At 32.5% G+C, this 8885-nt stretch overlaps 1 protein-coding gene across 16 annotated transcripts in view; it reads right to left on the minus strand.

Annotated features, from left to right (window-relative positions):
* The window catches only part of LOC119633132 (small conductance calcium-activated potassium channel protein), a 244980-nt gene extending 239090 nt beyond the window's left edge, over positions 1-5890 (minus strand). For 10 of the 16 annotated variants that reach the window (XM_038026582.1, XM_038026573.1, XM_038026564.1 and 7 more), the window contains exon 1: positions 5787-5889. The gene's annotated coding sequence lies outside the window, so the exon portion shown is untranslated. Of the gene's footprint in view, positions 1-5786 lie in introns of all 16 variants that reach the window. The other 6 variants (XM_038026553.1, XM_038026492.1, XM_038026527.1 and 3 more) reach the window with 2 other exon arrangements.
* Positions 5891-8885: the final 2995 nt, after the last annotated feature.

Below are 8885 nucleotides of genomic sequence, written 5' to 3' on the forward strand. Positions count from 1 at the left end.
AAGTTACTTACCGAAATTATGGATATAAATAAGGAATGGAGCTCTTCACTAAATGACTTGCAGCAACAAGCGGATACATACAAAAAAATAAAAAAATATATATATATGTGTTATCAGTACATTCGTTCTATGTTCGTGTACAAGCTAAAATGAAGCCGCACTCGAGCAAATGCATATAAAAAACAAAAAAAATTGATTTCGATCTACACCCATAAAGTCAACTTGGTTTTCTATGTACACGCAATTCCAAACAAAAGAAAAAAAAAAAACGCAAGAAACAAAAATAGATCATGGCAGGCTTAACACAGCAGTAGAAACCTTATTATTGAAAAAATAAAGCCCGAAAAAGAAAAAAAAACCCTCTTTTTTTATTTTAATTATATACCGGACTTTTTCAGAGTTTATCATGCATAGGTTGAATTAACAATTCTAGTATACTATATGTCGGTTCAAATTGTCAGGAAAACAACTAAAAACGTCACGACTCACCATTAACTACTCCAGACCATGCCACAATCATTTAACGAAAAACTTCTAAAAAGAAGAAATTATATGGGAAGTTGTTGGGAAAGTGGTTCGATTCGAATCATTTTCAATAGCGTACGTCTTTGGGTAGAAACACGTCGATATATCAAATTTCGTCAAAATATCTCGAAAATTGCAAGATGTAGTTTGAATACAAGAAAATAAAACGGACACGCGGACGGACGGACGGACGGACGGATGGATGGACAAGCTTAAATTGACTCAAAAAGTGAATAGAATAAAAGAGGCGCCTATTGCAAGTCCCTTCGGATGTTGCAGACACTCACACAAACTTAATACACCCTTGCATCGTAAGTGGCGTACGGTATAACAAGTTAAAAGGTGAAGAAATCGGGCAAGGACAACCATTAAATATCATACATCGTTTTATCCAATAGAGTTCTACACTTATTTCCGCAATAAAATTACAAAAAATATATTTTAATTATAAACTTTCTTTTATAGGAAACATGATCTTAATTTTGTAAAGTTCGTTTTTTTGCCAATGAATTTTTTATAGACACGTTAATAGGAAGATAGCTCAAAAAATAAATCCTTGAATATAAATTTACCGTTCATTCATTCATTCGTAATTCTATCTTACACCACTTGATATACAGGCAAGCTTAATGTTCAGAGAGACGTAACAGTGAACCACATTCGATTATATTAATAGATTCAGAATCATTTTCTAAATCGAATAATTGTCCAGACTTAATTTTTGCCTTATTGAGAGGAGGTTCAAAAGATTTACCAATATGACAAAGTATTATTTCTTAGCAACTTTTATCCAGAAATGTTAAACATTTCAAATTTTTTTTTATATACGACAACTATTCAAACTGAGTTATGATATTTGTGGTGTGTAATCGTAAAAATCATTTAACTCAATCCATTTTCATAGTCTACAACATGTCAGTGTATCAAATTTCATCAAAATATCTAGAAAATTGCAACCTATGGATCGAACACAAAAGTACGTGGACTGACGTCAGACAGAGAGATAACAAGATGGATAGATGGACAGATGATCTGATTAAATAGTAATATGTTTCTGTATTAATTAGCACTGGGGAAATTTTCTTCTGTGTCTGGCATATATTCGCACAGCACAACATCAATTAGAATAAACGCAATGTTAACAAAATTTTGATTCTGCTGTCCGATAACTTGTATTGTATAATGTCCGCAAGTCATACTTGATATGTATTTACTGTACGGTATGTATTGTCCTAATGTTTGTTGAACGAAATTTAATTTCTTTCATCATACAAACGCTAATGGTTTTACTGCGATTATATTGTAAGTTTCATCTCCGTTTAAAATGAAACTGAATCGCGAGAATGAATTGAAGCAGCAGATCAAGCCGAACAGAATTTATTGGTTTAATTATTACTATAATTTGAGTTATTTGACTTATCTAAGGAGGGTGGATTCCGTGGTCGGGTAATATGTTCCTGCTGACAATAAGGTTTAGAATCAATCGGTTGATCAGGTTCTAGAATGTTATCATGGGTCGTTAATTGTGACTTAGAAGCCATTTGTGATTGCTCAGATTTTTTTAATCACAATTTTTTGCGAATGACATTCTTATTCCATCGCCAGTAATGATTTGCTTCGATTTGGAATAGGTTCAACCAATCAAAATTTTTCATCGACGAATCATGCGACATGCAAGCATTGATCTTCTTTGTGTATCCAACATAATCCAAGCGATTTAAAATTGCTTTGTGATCGCCGCGTCTCCTACGATTTTTTCACAGATTTCTTCGACAAAACATATTTTCGGAATGAAAATTTTCAGAAGACTAGCGAACTAAAACCATCCATATCCTCTTGTAATCGATGAAGCGTATTGACTTTAATCAGTTAAATGTTTCGGACTCTAGGATAGTAATTCCTTTTAACTGTGATTCCTGCATTTTCCAATGAGGCAAGAAGAAGATAGAGCATTTATTATATACGTTCCGAGTTGTTTACGAGAAAACGAACTGGTATTCACTTTTCTTTAAGGGTTTCGGTTTTCATTGCTGATTAAATTCCTTTACTCTCGTTTTCGGTCTTTCTCGACCGATTTGGCCCATTTTCAATATCCATTTGCTGCAAGAACTTTGAAGGACTCTGCCAAAGTTTGAAGCGGATGGATAGCTTCATTTTTGCGGCCAGGAGAATATTTACAACAGATATTACACAAACGGACAGACGGACATGTTTAAATCGATTCAGAATTTGATACTGATCAAGAATGTGTATATTTTGTGGGATCTCTGAAGCTTACTTCTGGTTGCTGGAAACGTTTTGATAAAATGTGACATACCCCTCATCATATTCAGTGATGGATATTAATATAAATTTTATTATAATGTATACATACATAGCTAAGTGGGTAAACAATCAATGTCACTATCACCGTCGTATAGTTTAACAATACCATCTGCAATTCAACTCGAACTCAACTTTTATTATTGTTACATGCATCGCCTAAGTGTAGCGAAATACATTATTATTAATTTTGTCACATTGGATATGTGAACGCATGCTCACCAAAAGATTTATATAAATATTCTTAATCAAAGCTTGATGTCTGTTCACAAGAGTCAATATAATCAGAGAACGTTAGCATAAATTTAAATCTTAGCATTTAATAGATCGTTTAACATAAACATGATGTATCAGCGATAACAAAAGTGTTAAATTGGCTTAAGGGAGCAATTGAAAACCTCAATATATATTTTCAAGCTTTATCGTAAGTTAAGATATCGATCGAGGGTTTGGCTCGCCTATTACGGATAATCAAATTTTGCTGATCAGCTTTCTTGCCCGCAGTAAACGTCAAACAATGAATTTCCCATGGCAGTAACGGGTATCCAAAATTTAGCCTAAGATGGATATAATTTTCAAACTTTTCATTTATTCTATAGTTATAGCTCAATGTTTAAAACATTCGAGTTCTTACATATTCACATCTCTAATATTTGCCTGGTAACAGCAAACACAAATTCTGTTAGGAAAACATATGTAATAATAATATTTTGATTTAAACAAAATCAAATTTTCAATGTAATTATTTCACTTTAGGCCGAACGGTAAAATAGATCAAGCACATAGTACCTATTCCGGCAAAAAAATGTCTATTTGATCAAATTGATGGTCTTTACGCTCATAAGCGTTTAAATGTATGTAAACTGCGTTCAAGTATTCATCATCATCATCATCATCATCATCATCATACAAGTATGCAGCAATCATGGCAACAAGCCAAACAGGATGATTGTGTTGCATGTTATTAAAGGCAGACTCTCTACGTAACCTGAAATTATAACTATTCATATTTATTTATTTATTTTTATTTATTTATTTCAAAAGTGTCCATCACACATCCATTCAGGCATATTAAATATCCCATTTTTCCTCCTAACGTAACGAGAAAGGCGCATGTAATGCCATATTCTTCGCTAGAAGGATTTCACTTAGTGTTGCCTTTCTCTTTCACAATCCTAACCGTGAAATAAAGTATCTAAAGTTTGGCAAACATATATTCTTAGTTCGGATTCATCAAATCAGCTTTACAATCAGGGGCCAACCAGCACCTTGACAATGAAAAGCAAAAAACATCGGCGCTTCGAAGACAATGAATCCGACAAACGTATTTCCAGAATCTAACATCCGGCAAGCGATGCGTAAAAAATACCCATCAAAGAACTCAAAATAAGAGTAAAATTGCTCATCTGGAATGCGTATACAAAAGTATTTGTTCATTACAACACATATAAAGTACGCTCTGTTTCCTACTTAAAGATATATATATATATATATATATATATATATATATGTACCCTTGGTATAAGATTTCAATTCCGATTTAACGTCCGATTTATTCGTCTATTACTTTTGTTCCTCTGTCGACGCATTCTCCTCTCACTGAAATTCTCGAAGCTATCGAAGAGAGAAATTACCACAGTCAGGTTTTTTGTGACCGGATTGGGAAGACGGTGTCAGCCATCCTGTGATTCCGAAAGGAAACGTGAAGATGTGAATTAAATCTTTCTTTTCGAATATATATTTTCGAACTTGCCATTATTTGTAGAATACTACTTACAATACATGCACAATTGCACACATATTGAAACTATGTTCACAAACATGTCAAACTAATCCACTACGATGTCTGCAATTCAGGCGACAATCGTGATACTTACTTTGACTGTCGAATATACGAGATTCGACCCAAGGCATTTGACCCTATGATGCGATCGGACATTGAAACGAATGCATTAAACACACAAATCACAAATCCAATTATCCTGTATTTTCAATCAGTGTAAAGCATGTAAGTCTCTCGCTATACCCCCAAAAACAACTTGTACGCCTATCTATCTTCCAAAGCTGTAGACACTAAGTTGAAATGTGACATTCATATTTTTTTATTCTCATAGCTCTTAATGTAGTCAGTCTTAAAATAATGAACAATAAAAAAAATATAAAATCGAGCGAAAGGCATTTAAATTTTACATAGTGTAGTCGACGACAATTTAAAGTTGAGTTCGATTCCGGCATTATATGTAAAAACAGAAATTCCAAAACAAAAATGGCTTACGCAAGAGGTTTCAGGCGAACAACAACGTCCTTACTTGCTATGCTTAAGGACGAGTGTGGGCATTGTACAGGAAAAGCGAACCACTAAAGGAACCCCTTTATGTGCAAATAGACTTAATTAATGTGAAAAACTTAACTTGGTTGCATTCGCCTTTTGCTTGTGCATCTGTCTAGCAGTCAAAGTTATAGTTCATATATATATTTGACGGCATGCATTTAAACTAATCTGAAAACGATCAGGGCAGATACATAAAACCACGTAGGAAAAGATATTGAAATTTCCAATACATTTCTTGCATGTGCTACCGACCTTGCCCCAAAAATTTAGTATTAATATTTTTTGAAGCCTGATCCAAAGCTCCTGTGCCACACCTGTTAAGTGGATAGGCTAATTTAATATATATAGACAATACACACACACACACACATATATATATATATGTAAATAAATTGTATATATATATACATATAATGGTGACAAAATTGGTCTAATAAAGAAAAAGAAGAAGAAATTCAAAGTTTCCAAAGCATTCATCGATCGATTCATCGATTGTTTGTTATTTCCAGATATGATGAACATACACATATTTCAAAGGCAGATAATTAAATATAAGCAAATCACTTACAGTAGAGATAAAATTTTACAATTTGCTTATTGAAATTACCTTTTTATTCGGATGTTTCTTCTGCAACAATGGAATTTCAATAAATTTTTGGTTTTGGTTGTTTTTTCTTTTTTTTTTTTTGCTTTTATTTTTTTGTTTTTTTTTTTTTTTAATATTTAACAGGTTCTCACAATATTATTATAATACATTCGCAAACGAATAAACAAAAGTCATAAATATTTTAAAAATAATTACAGAGAAATCTTCTCCATTTTCCTTATAAATTTGCGAATCTTCTTAAGCATTTCTCACTTTTGCACTTATCGCGATATTTAAGGCGAGACAATCATTCTCGCAAAACAGAGCAAAACAGAACGTGAAACATCTCTTCTTCATCTAATGCAAATGCATGGCTAATTGTGTGTTCGACGACGATTCATAAGCATTTATTATGTGTGTATGAACACTTGTATACAAAAAAAGCGAAAACAAAAAGAAAGTATTTTTTCTCATAGTCTGACAAACATAAATAGAATATTTTTATAAATTTCATGTGACATGACATATATGCGTCAACATACATTATCTTTGTCTGCGGTCCTATTCAAAAGCGTACATTTACAAAATTTATGCCTTTATATTCCGTCGAAGTAAGCGTCGGCACATTTTGTTTTTATTGTATATATTTGTTTTTTTTTTTTTTTATCTTCTTTCTAAATGGAAATAGAACGTTTAAGGCTTTTGAATTAACGACAAACAGTGTATGCATGTATATATGTATATATGTATGTATATATGTATTTATGTGTGTATGCATAAAACGACATACATGTACTTATGTATTATATTGATGACAGGCCTCAGATATTTGCGTACTTTCACGATTAAAATAACACATAACAACATTTCGATACGACATTATGACACGCACAACATCGGAAAACAACGTTCATTAAACTCACAGACATTTGGCACGCGGTTCAAATGCCGCCTTTTACATATTCCGAAAATTGCAGGGACACACGCAAACATATACACACGCACTTGCGTAGGTGATCAATCCCGTATTTTGCAACACACCCGGGAGAACAACGAAACCAAAACCGTACACGCTACCGCACAGCTTCGTAGTAAACATGACAAAGTCCAAAAACAAAAAATAAAACCAACAGCAGCGACAACAACCTTTTGCGGCTTTTATTTTGTTTTCTGTTTTCTGTTTTTTTTTTTTTTTTTTTTTTTACTTTTCTTTTTGTTTCCTGATATAGAAGTTTTGGCGTTGGGTCCCCAAAGTTAGCCGCTAGTAACCGATATGGTCGACAACTCAGCAATAATAAAAGCTATGTACTTTTTTCGCCGCGTTACGAGCTGCGTGTACTTCTTCTACATAGTTTGCCCTTCTTTTCGTGTCTGCCGGATTCTCTATTTATTCATTCAACTCTCATTTTACGTCCGTGCCCGTAATTCAAACTTACACCATATCATCCCACACATTTGTCTCTGGATGTGCGTGCCTGTGAACACTTATGTTCAGTTCATATTTTCCTATAGTTTTCGAACTTCCGAGCGGCGCTAACACATCTCTCTGTGTACAACAACATCACAAAACTTTCACATACTTTCACATTTATTTAAACATTTATACACATGCAGACAACCACACGCAAATATTTTCATTGTACCTTGTATATATATATGTTCATGTATGCATACATATTTACTTGTATATGTGCAAATATATATATATATATATATATATACATATATATATTTGTTTTTAAATATACGTATATATATATATATATATATATGTATATATATACAAATATATATATAATTGTTTTTAAATATATATATCTTTATATCTTTATATCTCTATATATCTCTATATATATATATATATATATATATATATAGGCGGTAAATAATTAGCGTTTATAACATGCGCTCGTCGTATTGCGGCGATGTTTCCGTAAGTGTTGTTCGTGCGAGACTAAAAATTGTTGTAGCTCTGCCTAATATTCCTTTACTCAACGATGAACTGACAAGTACTGTAACTTTAACTCACATACCACGATTCATTGTGCTCGTGCCTGTCTTCCTGCTGCCTGTGGCAAACGATAATATACCGCACTACTTACTTTAGTGTGGGTGTGTGATGTCGACTTCTACACAATTGCAAGCGTATTCAAAAACACACACGTCTCTTATCTACTTTCTCCGGCGATAATCAACAGCAAGCCTGCCCTTGCACCCCTTTTTATCCAACACAGAGAGTTATTATTATATCCATAGAGTTATTATTGTTCTGCATTTTTATTTTAACATATACATACAAACATATATACATATACCTACATATATACAGGCTCTTCTAAAAGATAAACTATTCATTCATAGATATTCCTGTTGGATTTTGCATGAATTGTGGATTCTATTTTCATGACTTTCATATATGTGTATATGTATGCACATTCATTCATACATAGTTGTCATGTTTTGCTATCTTATGCACTTTGCGGGTAATAACAATATATGCATTGTATATATATATAGAATATTTTGTATATTGTATTTATATGTGCATATATTGGATGTATGTGTGCATACAATAAAAATATTTGTGTTGATTGTAAACTTTATTTTCAAAGTTAGAAGCGCTACCCAACATATCTTATATATGTTTATTACAAAATCTTTGACAGTATTTTAGCCATTCGTTTACATATAAGTATATCTATATAGGACGTATTATCTAAAGGGTATACAACTATTTAATAAAATCAAGATTGAAAGATGTGACATACATATTTAGTGAGTTACTATCAAGTCAATATAATTAAAGCGGAATGGTATCGTCTTGATGTAACAAACTTTGTAAATAGAAATAAATTGTCTTCGTACGTCTGATGAAATCATTTACTTACTTAGACCAAAAAACTGAAATGCTTTCCAATCGCAAGCTTAATCTAAGGTTTTCAAAAATTTTTATGTTCATAAAATTTTTAGTCATAGTCAATCCCGCTATTCGAGTATTACTAAGACGCCATGGGGAAATATTCAAAAAAAAACTGGAAAGATGACAAAATCTTTTGCATAACGTTTTGTTAGAAATGAATGTTTTTCATTAGCCCTAGAGAATGTATAATATTTGTCAAG

The sequence above is a fragment of the Glossina fuscipes genome, unplaced genomic scaffold (genome assembly GCF_014805625.2).
Source record: "Glossina fuscipes isolate IAEA_lab_2018 unplaced genomic scaffold, Yale_Gfus_2 0, whole genome shotgun sequence".
Classification (NCBI taxonomy): Eukaryota; Metazoa; Arthropoda; class Insecta; order Diptera; family Glossinidae; genus Glossina; species Glossina fuscipes.